A 19,466-nucleotide genomic window follows, 5' to 3' on the forward strand; every position below is an offset into this window, starting at 1 on the left:
TTCAGGTTCCCTGTAGCTGCCTCAAGCTGTCTTGCTCTCTTCTGTTCTCTGTAGGCTAAAGATTTCTAGAGTATGTCATATTCCATCAGTACTCCAAATCAGGCAAGACAAAAACCAGTCCCTTAGAAGTCCCCACAAAGCTGGAATGTTTGATGCATGCATCACTGTTCCCTTTCCCCTGAGAAAGAGGGCACCAAACTATATCATCTTTTGTCTATCACATGGGTTCTCTGGAATCACAGCAAAATGCCCAGCTATCTTTTGTTCTCATGGGTTACTAGGCATCTAGCATTTAGTTTCCAAAAGCATTCCAAGATAGGTGAGGCAGAAATCAGTACCCCAGTCAGCCCCCAAAAGCTGGAATGTTGGACACATGACCCAACTCTTTCCCTCCCCAGGGAGAAGCCATGAGTTGGAGGCTTTCTCCCACTTGTTCCATACTGAGTTGGGGAGGACTACCATAACTGAGTATGTGCTGGTACAAACCTTAGCTTTTGTTTTCAATGACCCTCACTTTGCCCTTTCCTGTCAGCACTTAGATTTAGGCAGAATAAAAATTAGTCCCTTGAGCAGCCCCCTGAAAACTCCGTAAGTTTGGTACACGTTTCAGTCTTGAAGGAGATGCCAGAAGCTGAGACGGGTCCCACGGTAACACCCCGCTGAACTGAGGACAATGATTGTGGCTACTGATTGCCAGGGTTTTCCTACTGGCTTTGATGTAACTAGTTTTGTGTTTACATGGGGTGTAAGAGCCTCTTTACTGGTATCTGTATTTCTCACAAAGGGAATTTGTCTACGTATTGTTGCTGGATACTGGTTTCCATGGGAGGAAGGAGAAACTGGAGCATCCTGCTGACATTGTTACCCAATATATACCGTTATTATTCTTCCCTTTCAACGTGTAAACTGTGAGGAGATGGGACACTTTCTGCGGGCCACTTGGCCTAATGGGCTAAATAGTAGAGCAGAGATTAAACCTAGGTGTCTAATTCCTAAGCTTAGGCTCTCAAACCACTATGAACTACCATCATCATATACAGGGATGTATTAGAGGGAAAGACATGATTATGATATTTGTTTTAAAAAATAATGATTCAAAGTATATCAAGGATGGAAAGGAAGGAAACGTTTGAGATTTTTTTTAAGATTTTATTTATTTATTCATGAGAGACATAGAGGCAGAGACATAGGCAGAGGGAGAAGCAGGATCCCTGCAGGGAGCCTGATGCGGGACTTGATCCCAGGACTCCAGGATCACGATCTGAGCCAAAGGCGAATGCTCAACCACTGAACCACCCAGGTATCCCAATGTTTGAGATTTCTCTAGCTCTCCTCCGTGACTTAGTACTCTCTTGCTTAGACTTGCCAATTACTAACATTACGATAATTACTGGTCTATTTTTCAAATGTTTCTTATAAGCACAGTTCCAAGAAAAGTAATGGCTTCAGTTATTTTCAGATAGGAGGCCAAGGTTATTTTAAAATTATATTATTCACATATTCTTAATAAAGGCTTCTTGCTTTGGAAATTATGGCCGGAAAATATGAACCAAAATGTATCTGCCATCTGTTACTGCTAAGAAAAGATAGAACTACACCTCATTTCTCTCTGAGAAGTGTCTTCATGACTGACAGGAAGCTCTATTGTTTATATACTACAACTCAAATTCATTTTTCAAAAGACTGCCTGATGACCCATTTGGAACAGAAAAATCTGAAAAACATAGTACTTGCTGCAACAGATCATTAGATTCAGAGTGATCTCTTGATATAAGCTTTTTGTTTCACTTTACCTAATTCCAGACAATGATTCTATTTTCTTTCCATATGTTATCTTTTGGAGCAAAATAAGGATAAATTATCTTATTTCAAATGTCTCTAACAATTTAGAGATATTTAAATGTAGCAACATCACCACATGGTCAAAATCATAGTGAAATCATAAAAAAATTAAGATATGTCAGGTGGCACCTGAGTGATGCTATTGGTTAAGCATCTGACACTTGGTTTCAGTTTAGGTTGTAATCTCAGGGTCTGGGATCCAGCCCTCTTCACACTCCGAGGAGAATCTGCTAGGATTCTCTCTCCATCTCCCTCTGCCTCTACTGTCCATGCTCTCTCTCTCTCTCTCTCTCTCTCTCAGTTTCTCTCAAATAAATACATAAATAAGTAAGTAAATAAAATAAATAAATCTTAAAAGATAGGTCAGAATATACAGATGAGATGATTTTCTAACATATGCAATACTTTAAAATCATTTCAAATAATTTTTAAACACTAAAGTTTGATATTTTCTTTTAAAATATTTTACCAGTGAATTTACTCAGTGGTTTTTCCTACAGTAACAGAAAATTTATAGAAGATCAAGATACTTAGTCTAAAGACAATAAATACTCATATATTTATACAAGATACATCTCAAATTTCTTTGACATTTTGAATGGAATATAAGGGTAGAAAATATTTCCTACAAACTAAAAATTATAAGCCTGATAATAATTAAGAATGCAACTTAACCTCAACTATCCATACAGTACACATTCTACTGCTGCATATAGTTAGTTCCAAGTTCTTTTTTAAAGTTCTGATACTTATTATATCATTTTAATTCTGCTACACGTAATAACTATTTTAAAATCCAGAGCAGTAATTGTCATACTAAAAGGCCTTGTTAACAATGTAGATCCCTGAGGTACTCTGTCAGTCTTAAAGGACAAACCAGGCACCAATTTTAATTAATTCAACATATACTTATTGAGCATTTGTTATATACCAGGCACAATTCCAGGCTATGAGGGACACAGCAGTGAACAAAAAGACCAAAATAATACTCTCATGGAGTTTACCTTCTAAAAGGGGAAGGTATACAATAAACAACACAAGAACAAAAAACTTGATAGAGAATATGTCAATAATAAATCCTATAAAGAGAATTAAATCAGGGTAAAGGGATTGAGGGGGTCAGAGGGAATACTTCTTGATAAGGAAACATGGGAGTAGAGTTCTAAAGTTTATGATGGAGTGAGCCACACAGACATCCAAAGTAAGACAGAAAATGAAAAAAGTCCATAGACTCTGGGATGAGGCATGATGACCTTTTCACAGGGAATGGGAATGAGTTAGAAAAGATTTTAGCAGGCTGCATCATGTGCATTTTTGAGATCATAGTAAGGACTTCAGATTTTAATCTAAGTTAATAAGAAGCAGATGGAAAATTTCACCTGACATGAATTTTGAAAAATTCCCTTCCTTTGCAAGAGTGATGACAAGGACACCATTGGAAACTACTGCAATAATCCAGGCAAATGTTAATGGTGATAAAGCAGAAAGGATTTGCAAGAATGCCAGAAAAAGAGGGGAGTTAAAGACTATACCAAGGTTTCTAGTAAAGGCCTCTGGTAAATATAAAGTGCCAGGTGGTGACACTGGTAGGCTATAGGAAGAGCTGCTGTATGTTTTAAAGGAGGAAAGGGATGGAATCAAGTATAATTTTTCAGTTTAAGTGTAAGGGGACACTTTTAAATGTTCACATAGAAATGACAAATAGGCATTTCATGAGCCCGACTGATATTCAAAGAAGTGATCAAGATTAAAGATAAATACAAGGGAGTCATCAACATGTTATTGGTGTTTAAAGCACTGTGACATTAAGAGGTCAGGAAGATAAGAAAGTAGCCAGGGAGGTAAGAAAGTGTATGCTGTGGAATTCAAGTGAAGAAAGAGTTTCAAGAAGTTGTGATTGCTGATAGGTAATCTAGGATACACCCTGAGAAAGGATGAGCAGACTTGGAGGCCACTGAAACTCAACAAGAGCAGCTTCCATGGAATGGTTGAGATGATATTCTGGGGAGAATAGGTTCAAAAGAGGGGAGGAAGTAGAGGCAACAAGTATGGACAACAAGAGTGGTTTCAATTTAAAGGAACCTGAGAAATGAGATATGTACTTGGGGTAAGACATGAGATCAAAGAGGATTTGTGGATTTCTAAATTACTTTTAGTATGTTTTGTAAATATTTCACAGGGGATGATCTGTAAGGGTAAGGGAAATGAAAGACAAAAGGAGCAAGGTAGTAGGTTGTAGCAGATGGGCACCAGTGCTCAGAGAAGGGATGAGCCTTAGATAGAACAAAGCTTCTTCATATTGAAAAGACTGAAGGCAGAATTTGGGAGCACAAATGTATGTACATGCATGTAGTTTCAGTGATAGGAGATGAGATTTCTTTCTTTATTTTCCTGATTTTTTTTTCTCAGTAAAATAACAAAGTTATTAACTAACAGTGAGGAGGTGGAGGTGGGGTTGGACATTTGATGAAAGAGGAGAAGGTGCAAACTAATTGTCTACAAAAGTGGAAAAAGTGAGTGGATTAGGGGAAAATGGTAGGATTGCTCGGCAGCACGAAGAACCTCTTTATAATTAGTCATGAATTTTATGAATTTTTTTCCCAGCCAGGTGAGTTTGTGTGAAGGCAAACATTCTCTGTTTGCCAGAATGTGAATGCCAGGTGGTGACAGAGGCAGAGATTGTAATGATTCACTTACAAGCCAAAGAATGCCAAAGGTTGCCAGCCCTCACTAGACGCTGAGAGAGGCATGTAATGGATTCTTCCTCAAAGTCCTCAGAAGAAACCAACTCTGCTGGCACCTTGATTTTGGATTTCTAGCTTTCAGAATTGGGAGAAAATTAATTTCTGTTCTTGTAGATCACCTAGTTTGTGTTTCTTTGTTTTGGCAGCATTGTGAAATACAGGTGGCAAGGACAAGCATTAGTGAATTCATTATAAATTAGGGATGGATTTTTCTCTGAACATAGGAATTTTCACTTGCAGGTATAAAATTTTGTCCATCAAGTGCTTATCCTAAATGCAGCCTGAAATATGCCCCAATCATCTTAAGAGAATTGTTATTTGTTAATTCAATTTTTATATGCTTTCTTTTTTGGATCTTTTTATAATGAGGTATTATAAAACGTCATTCCTATCCCTGAAGTATCTCACTGCAAACACTTTTTAATTCTTCTTATCCTTATTGTTTGCTTCCTGTCTTTAAATCTGTTCTCTATACTTGACCAAGCATTTCCTTACATGACTTTTAAAAGCTAAAATGATTTAATTAATAAAAAAATATGAGCATGCATTAACACAAGAGCATTAAACATATGTATGCATTACCAGTGCAATTTATATGTTATTAAAATAAAGTTACCGAGGCTAATAATCTAATAGAGATGGAAAATTTGTATTAACAATACATAATTTGAAGTAATACTCTAAAATCCAGAGCGCAAACTCTAATTAGCATCCTGTAATTCTGCTACAAAATCATTGGCTTATAAAATTCAGATATCAGCTTCATCTTGCTAACAATTCGTGCAATAAATTTTCAGAAGCAAGATGTATAAATTCAAGCTTATATATCCTCCATTTTTCTAGCATATATGTATAGCACAAAATTAATATATGTAAAAGCGTCACTTAACTGATAACAATTTTCATGTTGCAAACATTCATCAAAGAGGTATGAAGGTCTTGCATCTAAAACTTTTTGATGATTGTGTTCCACATTTAATAATCATCAAATTTAAGTGAAGCAAATTATTATTCAACACAATGTAAAGAGCCTGACTTCTGATATGCTGTAATGACTATATTATAGTAAGTAGTATTTTCTGTTTGTAAATACTAAGATCTCTTCTTTTTTTCTGCAAGACTTTTAGATCTAATTATTTTCTTAAAAGTTAATACTATTTTATAATGGTATTTTTAAAATCTTATGGAGTTAGTCAATGACCTCCAACTTAATCATCTGGTTTTAGCAAAGGATGAGAAAATTGCCTTTAATTTTAATTCTAACTAAGCACATTTTAACAATGATAGCAAAGTCTCTTTACATGAAGTGAAAATTAGCAACTTAACATGGTAATTAGTATTTATAACTTAACTTCCCTATCCAGCTTCTATTAAAAAGGACTTTATGAGCGCAGGGTAGTGGGTGAAGAAGAGAAAGAATTAATTTTAATGATTTATATTTCACTGAAGAGTAGACTGAGCAACCCAAACTAATAACCAGTTAAAATTACTTCTCTAGTTGTATTTAGTAAACAGGTGCAACTGAAATCTTAATTTACAACTTCCTTTCATCAAATTCTTCCTGGAAGATTTGTCTTAAATACTCTTTTCTGTATATAATTAGCAACAGGGACACTATTCAGAAGATTTGTCAGCATAGTCTGTATCATAACCCTGCAAAATATATAGCAGAAGTTTAGATAGGAATGCTTTGCATTAATGCCAGGAGTTACTGGAATAGAGAGAATCTCCTCTTCAGGGGACAGTTTAAGACAGTGCATGTTCTATTTAACTGAAGAGTGAAATTTTAAAAGGTTCTAGATAACTTCTGAAGATTTTTTTCAACTTTGTAATAATATCCAATAATTTTTACTTATAGTCACATATAAAAGACAGAGAATGTTATATCATTTAATAGCTATATTGAAACTAAAATTTGAGTACTTAGGCTTACATAGACAGGAAGTATACCAACTTTCAAAACAATGAATTATAGTAAACCACATACTTAGGCAAATAACACTTCCCCTCCAAGTATATGACCTCTCACCCTTTTATTCCCCAGCTTTTTGAGGAATACCTTGCAAACAAAAAATTGCACATAATTAGTGTATACAATTTGGTGGGTTTGAGCATATATTACGTTACATTATTATATTACACTTATATTACCATCACCATAATAAAAGTAATAAATATATCCATTAACTCTAAGTTTCCTTGTGTCCTTTTGTTTTCTTTTGGAAGGGACACTTAGTATGATAGCTAATCTTTTAAAATTTTAAGTGTACGATACCTTATTGTTAACTATTGGCACCTTATTATACAGTAGATCTCTGGAACTTACCCATCTTATATAACCATAATTTTATACACATTGAACAATTCCTCAATACCTCTCCCCCCATCCTCTATAAACTACCATTGTATTGTTTACTTCTATATGCTTGACCATTGTAATTACCTCATTTAAGGAGAAGCATGCAACATTTGCCCTTCTGTGACTGATTTAATTCTTTTGGCATAATGTCTTCCAGGTCCGTCAATGTTATTTTAAATGGTAGGGTTTCCTTCTTTTTAAAGGCTAAATGAATTCCAGTGTATGTATATACCACATTTTCTTTATTCATGTGTCTTGTCGATTGATAAAATTTGAGTTGTTTTCATAACTTGGCTCTTGTGGATAATGATGTAATGAAAACAGAATGCAGATACCTCTCTAAGATCCCAATTTCAATTATTTTAGGGATTTACCCAGAAATGGGACTGCTGGATTATACGGTAGTTCTATTTTTAATTTTTTTGACAAACTGCCATACTGTTTTCCATAATGGCTGCAGCATTTTACATTTTACATTGGAACCCTGCACAGGGGTTCTAGTTTCTACACAACATCATCAATACTTTCTTTTGCTCTTTGACAATAATCAACCTAACAGTTGTGTGGTGATATCTCATTGTGGTATTGTTTTGCATTGCCCTTATCATGAGTGATGTTGAGCATCTTTTCTATTTCTGTTAGCCATCTGTATGTCTTCTATGGAGAAATGTCTGTCCATGCCTTCTGCCCATTTTAAATTGGATTATTTGGGAAAGAGGGTTTGGTGTTGAGTTGTATGAGTTCTTTACATATTTTGGAGACTCTTTATTGGGTATATGCCTTGCAAATATCTTCTCCCATTCCATAAGTTGTCTTTTAGTTCTGTTTTATGTTTCTTTTGTGGTGCATAAGCTTTTTATTTTGATGTAGTCCCAATAGTTTATTTTTGCTTTTGTTTTCCTGGCCTCAGGAAATATACCTAGAAAGATGTTTCTATGGCCAATGCCAGAGAAATTACTGCCTGGACTTTCTTCTAGTATTTTTATGGCTTGAGTGAATGGACTCTCATTTAAGTCCTTAATACATTTTGAGTTTATTTTTGTGTATAGTGTAAGAAAGTGGTCCAGTTTCATTCTTTTGCATGTAGCAGTCCAGTTTTCCTAACACCATTTATTGAAGTTACTGTCTTTTTCCCATCACATGTGCTTGCCTCCTTTGTCAAAGATTACCCTTATGTCTTCCAGAAATTTTATGGTTTCACGTCTCATGTTTAAGTGTTTAATTCATTTAAAGTTCATTTTCCCTTGATGCTTGACCAGATCCTTTAGCTAGGACATCAAATAAATTTGCTTCTTTTGCCAGGTCAACCAAATTGCCATTTGCCAAAACACGGTAGACAGACAGAAATCTAATCTTTTCTTCATTTCTTATTTGTTGTATTAATTAGTAAATATGTTCTTGCTATATTAACTACTAAATATGCAGCATTTGAAGATAAATAACAAAGGATTAAGTTATTTGTTTAATAAATAGTAAATAAGGCCTTTGTCTTCAGGGTAGGGTTAAATCATTTCCATTAAAGAGGCCCATTAACTTTTCAAGCTATCAAGCCTCCATATCCAGTTTCCACAGCAACAAAAATCTATTTTCTACTCTTGTTGATCTTCCAACCAGTTTAAAAATATAGCAAGTGTACATAACACCAAAATACTCCAGAATTTTCTGCTACAATTTAACCAACCTTTAGTTAACAAGGATATCAACTATTCTACGTTTAGATTTTCTTGTATTTACTTCCTTTAATTGAGAAATTATATTTATTGTTCAATTAATCTTTGTACAAATTATGTTAAAAGTTGGTTACAGAAATATATGGAAATAAATAGCAATTCTAAATTTCATAAAGACTACTTGTAATACATCTTGGAAATAGTTTCGTGAGCTCACCATGCTCTATTGAGCCATATCATCAATTGAAATTGGTAGGATGAAGGCTTAGAATTTGAGTTGGAAAGTTTTTATCTTGAGCCCACGGGGTGTATTTATGTAAATATTTTTCTCATTCCAGTTGTTCAGTTTTCATATTCTACACATAATTTTGCACTTATATTTTAGGTAAAACCATGCTTTTAAATCTCAGAAATTTAGTTGTAGTTGCCATTATCTCATTCAGATAAGAATTCTTATTGTCTGGAGAGGAGGATTTATTTGTTGGTTGGGTAGGGCTTGAGAAAGCTGAATTTCAGAGCTCTAGCATTTACATTATTTATGAGAGGAGTTAAAAATAAAACTGGTCATCTAAAATCTGTACCCACTGGATATGTCATATTTAGTGCTTCAAAAACTGTTCTCTTTGTACTGGGTGATTGTAAAGAGACCAAAATGAAGTAAGCGGGAATGAGTGCCTCAGGTAAAGCATGCAAATAATGAGGACCATGTAGAGGGTTGAAGGCAGTAATAGGTCACTAAACTTAGATAAACAATCATCTCCATCAGCCCCAATTAGAATACCAAAATGGAAGCGAGTAATATAAGGTAGAATCCTTTTACTCCTAGCTTCAACAACTTTTCTTTGCCCAAAAGAAACTAAACAATGTTTAATAACAAATTGATAAACTAAATTATAATTGAACAAACATACAGCAAAAGATGTTGGAAAATGTGACCACAAAAAAACATTTTACAGGAAGAAAAGGTATGTAGGCTTTTGAAAAATAATAGTTATCAGAGAGATGATGCATTTAAGACGAATGGCACACTAACACTTCTTGTCTTTTAAGTAAAAATGATGCCTTTAGTGACACATAGTCAGCGTTATTTTAAAGGATTTATTTATTTATTCACGAGAGACACACAGAGAGGCAGAGACACAGGCAGAGGAAGAAGCAGGCTCCCTGAGAGGAGCCTGATGTGGGACTCGATCCCAGGACCCCAGGATCACGCCCTGAGCTGAAGGCAGACGCTCAACTGCTGAGCCACCCAGGCGTCTCAGTGAGCGTTATTTTAAAAGATGTCTTACACAGCATTGCTTCTTGCCAAAAACCCTGGAAAACTCCATCTGTTTTGCATTTGTTTTCATATCTGGTACCAAATCCTGGCCTGTTGACTTTAGCTTCATTTAGAGTGGGTTTTTTTGTTTTGTTTTGTTTTGTTTTTTATGTCTTAAACACTCCCTTGTTGGCTTTCTTTATCTTAGCTTTCCTGTAGAATGATAGCTATAGTTTCTTCATTTTCACTTCACTGGTTGCTTTGGCTGAAAACTTTCCAATTCAACTCTCAGGCGTGAGAAATCCCAACTTTAGTGAATCTGGCCTCAAGCTCCTGACAAGGAGATAAGAAATTTTAAAACATTACTTTTTGAGAAGGGAACGTGAGGGACATGTGCATTTGGAAAGAAGTGAATTCAGCAAGGGTTTTCATACCAATAGGGGGGTGACCATTTATTTTATCACCCAAGCCGGGACACTGTTGTGAGTAAAATGAAGCACTAACTAAACAGGATGCCAGATAGAGTGTATAAACAGAAACTTCTAGGACAAACTGGGAGTGAATGGTTACTTTAGCACTAAATGAATCTAAGACCACACCAATTCTTTCAGAAAGAAAAACCGAGGCAGGGAAGAGACTGCAGAGAGTAACCCACTGTCCTTGTCAAGGAAGCCAGACATGACTTCACTTACAATTTGATAGAATCTTAGGCATTAAAACATCCTTGGTAGTTTAGTCTTCAAAAACTTGTAAGGAGGAAGCACACTCAAAGGTTAAGGCTCAAGTTAGAAAAATGTAATAACTTCCAAGAATGTAATCCAAGTCACCTGAAACACAGATCTTTGACAGATGAATTCAACCATAGGTGATACATTATAAAAATACATTTTTATAACAGGATAACAATATCCCACATAAATCCATTATGTTTCATATAATAAAACATAAATGGAAATTTGATTTTAGAAGTTATGAGAGGCATTATTGAAAGTGGACGACTTGTGATATTTCAAAATTTCTCCTTCACTAGCTTTAAATTACTGATGGGCTGTGTCTACTGGCAAGACAGACAAATCATAATGTTTCCTGTAAGCCAGATGTTGTAGTAATATAGAGAAATGGATATGTCAGTAATAATTCCTAAAGCTGCAATAATAGGAGGAACTGTGTTCTTGTGATTGAAGCTTCCTGCCATTGCTACTGATTCTATAATATCAGTAGACTGTTTTTCACTTTTCTTTTGACATTCAACTAAATCTTAAACTCGATTATAACAGTCCTAAAGAAAAGGCATTTCAAATTCTATCAAAATGGTTTTGTTTTTAAGTTTTTCTTCTAAAATAAAGCTCACATGTAGAAAAACAATTTTGCAGGATAAACCACATGGTATTATTGCATTATTAAAGATACATGGGAGGTAGAGCCTCCTCATATTCCATGTCACCATAAATGCAATTTTAATCTTAGGTATTTAAGTGCTAAGTGTCTTTTGACAATAAGTAAAGCTGTCAAATGTTTGTTGATCTCTTAAATAGAGGTCTGGACTGAAGATAGAAATTTAGAACACATTAGCATATTAATATTACCTAAAAGAAGTGGAAATGGATAAGATTTGACCAGGGACTGTATATAGAGAGTGAATAGCAGCTCAAAAACCAGAACACTGGGGAACTAAGCAACAAAGAACTTTAACACTTAGATATCAGATACAGGAAGATAAGCTAGGAAAGGAATAGATAAGAAATTTTCAGAGAGGAAAAAAAGAGCCAACAGAAAAAAAAAAAGCACTTGCTTCAAGAACAGAGTAGTGAACTGTGTCAAAGGCTATTAAATCATCAAGAAAGATAAGGACAAAAATACGTTCTCTGGATTTGGCAACAGGGGATTAGTTTGTAACCATGGCAAAAGCTCTTTCAAAGAATGACGGTAACAGAGATTGGAAGGAAGTGAATTGAGAGGTGAATGAAGGTTGGGGAAGTAGAAACAGATGAGTACACAACACTTTTAAGAAGCATGACTGTGAAACTTACTGGAAAAATGGAGAGGAGAAGTGGAGAAACGGAGAAAAGAGCTGGAGGGGGTTGAAGGGGCTGAGATTAAGATGATAGCTTTTGGTCGTACGTGTATAATAAAAATCCAGTAGAGAAAAGACGATAATAAAAAAGCAAGAGGAAGTATATGAAAGAGAAGTCTTTCTGAGGGCAAGAAAAGATCAGATTGACCCAGGACACAAATGGAAGAGTGTGTCTTGGGTAGGAGAAAGGACTTCCCTATAATTTTAGGGGAACATAAAGGAACTGATAGCACCATTACATTTGTGAGTTTACTGATAGAGCATCTTTAGGAGCTCCTATAGAATGGTTTCTACTTTCTTAACAGTAATAATAAAATAAAATAACAGTAATAACAAAGTCACCTGCTGAGATTGGTAAAAGTGAGAGGGAGTATGAGGAGTAAAGAAAAAATAGAAAATCACCATGATAGCCAATGAAGATTAGTATTTCAACAAAAAAAGAAAACAATAATTATATAAACTATTTTTTCCCTTCATTGTTGTTGTTTGAGAAAAAAATAGCTTTGAATAGTACCCATGGAAAATCCAGAATGAAGTAAATCATGTTTGTTCAAAATCAATTAAGGGGTAAAGGGAGTATTTCTGTAAGTCTACAGTATAAGAACCAGGATATCCATAATCTTTACTCCTTTGGTCCAGAGTAAGTATTTACATTAAAGGATCATAGTGAGGGGGCACCTGGGTGACTCAGTGGTTGAACGTCTGCCTTTAGCTCAGGGTATAATTGTAGGGTCCTGGGGTGGAGTTCCGCATCAGGCTCCCCGAGGGAAGCCTGCTTCTCCCTCTGCCTATGTCTCTGCCTCTCTCTGTGTCTCTCATGAATAAATAATTTTTTTAAAATCTAAAAATAAATAAATAAATAAATAAATAAATAAATAAATAAATAAATAAATAACATAATGAGAATGGAAGTGTATTGCTGCCCTGTCTTGCTCATCTGAAAAGAAAATGTAATGACACTCCCTTTCAACAGTCTTTCCTTTTTTCTTTTTTTTTTTTAATTGCAGTACAATTTTTGTTGAGTTATATAACATTATATTAGTTTCAGGTGTATAATATAATTCAACATGTGCCTACATTACAAAATGATCACCACAATAAGTGTAGGACACTTTATATGCTTCTTACCTTAAGAATTCATTTTGGGTACCTATGTCCCTGACTTCCTCTCACTTTTTCTTTCTACTATATTAGTTTAAAGCATACAGCATGATTCTGTGATTTACATATTTGTGACATGATAACTACAATAGGCTCCAATAACATCCATCTTATCACATATATACAATAAAAAGAAAGAAAAAAAACAATAAAAAGAATAACATTTTTCCTTATATTGAGAATTCTTGGGATTTACTCTCTTAACTTTCGTACATATAGTACAGCAGTGTTAGCTATACTTATAATGTTGTACATTACATCCTTAGTATTTATTTATCTTAAAACTGAAAGTTCGTACATTTTGACTACTTTTCCTCTAATTCCCCATCCCTTCACCCTCCACTTCTGGTAACCACAAAGTCTGATCTTGTTTTCTATGAGTTTGGTGTTTTGTTTTGCTTTTAAAGATCCACATACAAGTGAGAAAACAGTATTGTCTTTTTCTGATTTCTTCTACTTAGCATAATGCCTTCAAGGTCAATCCCAACCTTGTTGTTCCAAGTGGTAGGACTTCATTTTTTATGGCCAAGTAATATTCCATTATACATAAACCACAACTTTTTTATCCATTCATTTATCACTAGAGACTTACACTATTTGGATGTCCTGGCTATTATAAATAATACTGCAATAACATGGAGGTGCAGACCTCTTTTTGAATTAGTGTTTTCATTTCCTTTTGCTATATCATATAATAGGTCTTATTTGAGGATCCTACATACTGTTTTCCACAGGGCTGTATCAATTTACAATCTCACCAATATTTCACAAAGTTTCCCTTTTCTTCACATCCATACCAACATTTATTCTCTCTTCTTTTTGATGCTGGCCATTCTAACAGATATGAGGTGATAACTCATTGTGGTTTTAATTTGTATTTCCCTAATGACTAGTGATATTGAGTATCGTTTCATGTATATGTCGACCTTTCATATATCTTCTTTAGAGAAATGGCTATTCAGGCCCTTTGCCCATTTTTTAATTAATTATCTAGGTTTCTGCTGTTACATTTTTATATACTTTGGATATTACCCCTTATCAGATATATGGTTTGTAAATATTTTTCCCATTCCATATGTTCTTTTTTCCTTTTTTTGTTCCTGTGCAGAAGCTTTTTAGATTGATGTAATCCCACTGGTTTATTTTTTATTTTGTTGCTGTGCTTTAGGTGTCATATCCTAAAATTCATGACCAAGACCCATGTCAAAAAACTTTATTACTATGTTTTCTCCCAGGAGTTTTATGATTTCAGGTCTCACACCTAAATCTTTAATGCATTCTGAGTTATTTTTTGTGAGTGGTATAAGATATGGGTCCAGTTCTGTTCTTTCTTTCTTTTTTTTTAAGGTTTTTATTTATTTGAGAGAGTGAGAGAGAACATGTGCAGGGGGAAAGGGCAGAGAAAGAAACGGACTCCCCACTAAGTAGGGAGCCCGATGTAGGACTTGATCCCAGGACCTAGAGATCATGGCCCAAGTTGAAGGCAGATGCCTAACCAACTGAGCCCCCCAAGTACCCCAGTTTCATTCTTTTACACATGAATATCTGAATACCCCAACACCACTTATTAAAGACTGTCTTCTCCATTAAACATTCTTGACTCCCTCATCAAATATTAGTTGACACTATATACTTGGGTTTATTTCTGATCTCTCAATTCTGTTTCATTGGTCTGTCTGTTTTATGCCAGTAACACACTGTTGTGATGACAAAAGCTTTATAGTATGGCTTAAAATCAGGAAGTGTGATGCCTCCTGCTTTATTCTTTGTTCTCATGATTTCTTTGGCTTTTTGATCTTTTGGGGTTCCACATAAATTTTAGGACTTTTTCCTACTTCTGTAAAAATAGATCATTGGAATCTTGAGAGGAATTGCATTGAATCTGTAGATGGCTTTTGGTAGTGTTAACATTTTAACAATGTTAGTTCTTCCAATCCAAAAACATGAGATAACTTTCCATTTATTTGTGTTCTTCAATTGCTTTCATCAATGTTTTATAGTTTTTCTTTTTTTTTTAATTTTTATTTATTTATGATAGTCACAGAGAGAGAGAGAGAGAGAGAGGCAGAGACACAGGCAGAGGGAGAAGCAGGCTCCATGCACCGGGAACCTGACGTGGGACTCGATCCCGGGTCTCCAGGATCGCGCCCTGGGCCAAAGGCAGGCGCTAAACCGCTGCGCCACCCAGGGATCCCCTTATAGTTTTTCAAGTAGAGCTCTTACATCTTCTTAAATTTTTTACTAAGTATTTTATTGTTTTCGATGTTATTGAAAATGGGATTATCTTATTTATTTCCTTTTCAGAAAATTCATTGTTTGTGTATAGAAATGCTACTTATTTTGCACATTAATTTTGCATCTTACAACTTTACTAGATCCACTGATTATTTCTAATAGGCTTTTTTGTGTGCTGTGTAGGATTTTCTATATATAAAGTCACTCATTTGTAGATGTAGACAATTACTTCTTCTTTTCCAATTTTGATGCTTTTTATTTATTTTTCTTGCCTGATTGCTCTAGCTAGGACTTCTAGTTCTATGTTGAATACAAGTAGTGAGAATGGGCAGCCATGTCTTATTCCTGATTTTAGGGGGAAAGATTTCAACCTTTCACCATTGAGTATGATGTTAGATGTGGGCTTGTCATCTATGGCCTTTATTTTGTTGAAGTATCTTCATTCTATGCCTAATTTGTTAACAGTTTTTATCATGAACATTTGCTGAATTTTTTCAAATGTAGTTATTTATCTATTGAGACGATCATATGATCTTTTTTGTCTTTCTATTTATGTGATGTATCATACTGATTGATTTGCATTGTTATATAATCCATGCATCCCATGGATAAATCCCACTTGATCAAATGAATGTGCTTTTAATGTGCTGCAGAATTAAGCTGGCTAAAAAAAAAAAAAAAAAAAGAATTAAGCTGGCTAGTATTTCACTGAGAATTCTTACATCTATAGTCATCAGGGATATTGATCTGTAGTCAGTGGCATCTTTTTTGTTTTTGGTATCAGGATAATGCTAACCCCTAAATATGAGTTTGCAATTACTCCTTCCTCTTTGATGTTTTGGAAGAGTTTGAGAAATATTCCCATTAATTCTTCTTCAAATGCTTAGTAAAATTCATTAGGGAAGCAATCTCATCCTGGGCTTTTCTTTTTTTGGGAGATCTTTGACTATGATTCAATCTCCTATTAGGAATTGATGTATTCAGTTTCTTTCTCTTCTTGATTCAGTCTTGGTAAATTGTATGCTTCTAGGAATTTTTCCATCTAGAGTGTCCAGTTTACTGGTGTAGGGTTGTGCCTAGCAGCCTCTTATGATCCTTTGAATTTCTGTGGTATCCATTGTAATGTTTTCTTTTTCATTTTAATTTTATGGATTTGGATTCTTTTTCTTTTATTCTTTGTTAGTCTAGCTAAGGGTTTGTAATATTTTTTATCTTTTTACAGAACCAACTCTTAGTTTGATTAATCTTATCTCTTGTTTTTCTGGTCTTTATTTCACTTATTTTTGCTCTAATCTTTTTTTTAAAGTTTATTTTTGCTCTAATCTTTATTATTTTATTTCTTCTGCTAACTTTGGGCTCAGTTTTGTTTTCTAGTCCCTTAAGTAAAAAGTTAGTTCATTTATTTAGGATCTTTATTGCTTCTTAATACAGGCATTTACTGCTATAAACTTCCATTTTAGAACTGCTTGCACTGCATCCCATAAAATCTAGTATGTTGGCTTCTATTGTTGTTTGTCTTCAAAAACTTATTTCCCTTTTAACCTCTTTGATCCACTGGTTGTCCAAGAGAGTGTTGTCTAATTTCCATGTGTTTGTAATTTTTTTCCAGTTTTTCTCTTAATAATTTCTAGTTTCATGCCACTATGGTGAGAGAAGATACTTGGTATGATTTCAATCTTTTTGTTAAGACTTGTTTTATGGCTTGACATATGGTCCACTCTAGAAAACATCCTATATGTGCTTAAGAAGAATGTGTATTCTGCTATTAGTGAATAGAATGTTCTGTATATGTCTGTTAGGTTCATTTGGTCTATAGCATTGCTCAAATCTGTTTCCTCATGATTCTCTGAATGATCTATTCATATTAAGAGTGGGGTGTTAAACTAGAGTCTTACGTAAATTATGTACCACTGTTACCCTAATGCAGAATCTAACTTTGACTATATATTTACCATCACCAGTGAGATTTACACTACCTTTTTATGTTTATATGATGTTAATTGAGATTCTTTTACTTCTACTCAAAGAACTCCCTTTAGAATTTCTTGTAAGGCAGGTATGGTAATAATGAACTCCTTCAGCTTTTGTTTGTTTGTGAAGTCTTTGTCCCTTATTCACTTCTGAAGGTCAGCTACATTGGGTATGAAATGTTTGGTTGAAAGTTATACTCTTCCAAGACTTCCAATATTGAATATGTCATCCTATTGTCTCCTGGATTGAAAAATTTTTAGAACCTTTTAACAATCTTGTGTGGGCTCCCTTATATGTAACTTCTCTTTTCTCTACGTGCTCTTAAAATTCTTTCTTTGTCTTTTACTTATAACAACTTAATTATAATATGTCTTGGTGTAGTTCTATTTAAATTCAACCTATTTTGATTGCTTTGGGCCTCATGGATCTGTATGTCTATTTCTCTTCTCAGGTTTAAGAAGTTTGCAGTCATTATTGCCTTAAATATAATTTCTGTCTCTTTCTCTCTCTTTGCCTTCTGGAATTCTTATAATGTGAATATTATTCTTTTCATTATGCCCCATAATTCCCATAGGATTTCTTTTACATTTTTTTTTAGAGAGACCGTATGCTTGAGTGTGTGTGTGTGGGGTGGGGGTTGGGCTGGTCTCTCTGTTCAAGTATCACTATACATAGGGCCGTGCAGCTTCTCAAATGTTCTGGTTATATTCCCTGGTTGGACAGGCTGAAGGTTGTACTCAGTGATGAGCAGAGCTATGAAGTAGATTCCTTACCTAGGTGCAGTGGGAAAAGAAGTTCTAAAGATGGTAAAGCTCTTTGGTTACTGTCTTAAGCCAACCCACAACCCAAGTTCCATGACTAAACAGGGTGACTGCCTGCAGTCTACAAACTATCAACTCTGTCTGACTACTTCTTGGCTCAAATACTACTGGGCTGCACTGCTTCCAGGAGTGGCCTTGTATTCTTACATGTGGACACTCTAGTCATAACATTCATTCCATCTTCCCTCTTCTTACAGCCTTCAGTTGGCCTCTCCTTGTGCCTAGAGGCACGGAGAGAAAACAACTGGGGAAAAAGCACATTCAGAACCTGAAAAATGAATTGGGTAATTTGGCAGAGAATTCAGAATCCTGAATATACGGAATGTGACCCAGGACGGAGGTGAGAGATCACAGGTTTCAGGATGACATGACTGCTTGATTCTAGCTCATAGGAAAAGGTAATCAGACAGAGCTCTGAAGAAGAGGGCCAGGAGAAGAGCCTGCTGTCATCCAGATCTAAGGATAGTACTGATTGCATAGTCATGCATTCATTCCTGTCATGTATATCCCTCAAAGTGGATGGTTAAAAGATATGATCATTTTTTATTTGGAAAAAAAATCCTATTTGATACACTAAGCATTGCTAGCTATTTATATTCTGCTGAAATGTATAAGAGTTTTTCCTTTCAATCTTATAAAAATATGATAAATTTCTTACTAATATTTTGCTGAACTAATGTTTGAAAAACAATACTTCATTGTTTGTGTTCATATTTCCCTAAGTAGTGGTGAACTTTATATTTACATTTATAATATATTCTCTTATGAACTGCCTCTTCACATTCTTTGTCTTTCTTGGGAGAATTATTATTTTTATTTTTCAGCCAATAATTTTCATTCTTTTATTCTATTGTCCATTAATTTCAGCATTTACCTTTACTGATTTTGTTCTCCAAATTTATTTTAGTTGTATTACATTTAATATGTTTCTAGTTCCTTAAGGTGATCACTGGTTTGTTTTAAATTTTGGTTTTTAATTAAAGATTTTAAAGTCTAAATTAGCCTAAGTTTTTATTAGCCTAATTTGTTTTAGCCTAAATACAAGCATTAGCTATGTTATATTGGTAGTCACCAAGTTATTCATATTTTCATTAATTTCTATATAATATGAAATTCAATTTTCAGTCCATTTTTGATCCAGGAATTTAATTTTAAAGGGGTTAATGTTTTCTAACTTGTACATCCTTTGTATTAACTGAATTATTGTGAGCAGAGACCATGGCTTTCGAAAGCACTATTTTCAGGAATTTATCATGATGCTTTTTGTGACATAATATCCGATTAATCTTAGTAAATACTCCATTGGCAAAAGATCCAATGTAGAATATGGA

This window comes from Canis lupus, chromosome 12 (genome assembly GCF_011100685.1).
Source record: "Canis lupus familiaris isolate Mischka breed German Shepherd chromosome 12, alternate assembly UU_Cfam_GSD_1.0, whole genome shotgun sequence".
Taxonomy (NCBI): Eukaryota; Metazoa; Chordata; class Mammalia; order Carnivora; family Canidae; genus Canis; species Canis lupus.